Below are 1,227 nucleotides of genomic sequence, written 5' to 3' on the forward strand. Positions count from 1 at the left end.
TAGAAAAGAGTTTATATAAGACTAAAACAAAACAAAGAAATTTTAAAAAAACAACAAATTTCAATTTCTTAAAACATCAAGAAGATGAAGTTCTCTATACACTATTACATTATTTCTCCTTTCACTCTTTTTAAAGTAAGTTTTTTGTTTCTAAAATACTGTATTAATTTACTCAAGATCACACATCTTTAAAAAAAATAAACAGTAAGTCTGCATTGTTATTTCTAAAATAGTCTTTATTAGTTTACATAAGATCTCTCTCTCACACACACACACACATATATACTTAAAAATTAAACAGTAAGCCAAAATTGTTATTTCTAAAATAGTGTTAATAGTTTACTCAAGGTCAGATATACTTTTATCTATAAACTATACAGTATGTTTGGTTCCCAAAAACACACAAAGAACAAACAGCAAAACTGTTGAGAACTTTCCCCTTGAAAAAAGTTATTCTCTGATTGTTGTGTCAATGTTTTCTATGGTATCTTCTGAACCTGAGATTCTCTCTTCTATCTCATGTATTCTGTTGGTTATGCTTGCATCAATGGCTCCTGACTTCTTTCCTAAGTTTTCAATTTCAGAGTGGTCTCCCTTCTCAATTTCTTTAATGTTTCTACTTCTATTTTTAGATCCTGGATGGTTTTATTCGATTCTTTCACCTGATTGGATGTGTTCTTCTGTATTTCTTTAAGGGAGTTATTTATTTCCTTCCTATAATCCTCCATCATCATCATGAGAAGTGACTTTAGATCCATATCTTGCTTTTCTGGTGTGATGGTGTATCCAGGACTTGCTATGGTGGGAGAGTGTGGTTCTGATGATGTCAATTAACCTTGGTTTCTGTTGCTTCTGTTCTTACACTTGCCTCCTGCCATCTGATTATCTCAAGTGCTCGATGCCCTCAGTATATCTGATTGGAGCCTGTCCTTCCTGAAATCCCGGTTGATTCAGAACTCCTCAGAGTCCAGGTTTCTCTGTTAACCTGTGATTCTGGGATCCTGTGAACCTTATATTCTGGGTGTGTCAGAGTTCTTGGCAGTCAAGCTTCCTCTGAGATCCTGAAATCCTGGTGTGATCAAGCCCCTGGGATGCTGGGATCCTGGAATCTTAAGATCCTGGGTGTGTTACAGCACCTGGAAGTGGTACCTACTCTGGGGACCTTGGGCTGTCCGCTGTGTTTGAAACCAAGGTAGACCAGCACTTACCAGAAGGAACCTGAGCCAG

The sequence above is a fragment of the Mus musculus genome, chromosome 9 (assembly GCF_000001635.26).
Source record: "Mus musculus strain C57BL/6J chromosome 9, GRCm38.p6 C57BL/6J".
In the NCBI taxonomy this organism is placed as follows: Eukaryota; Metazoa; Chordata; class Mammalia; order Rodentia; family Muridae; genus Mus; species Mus musculus.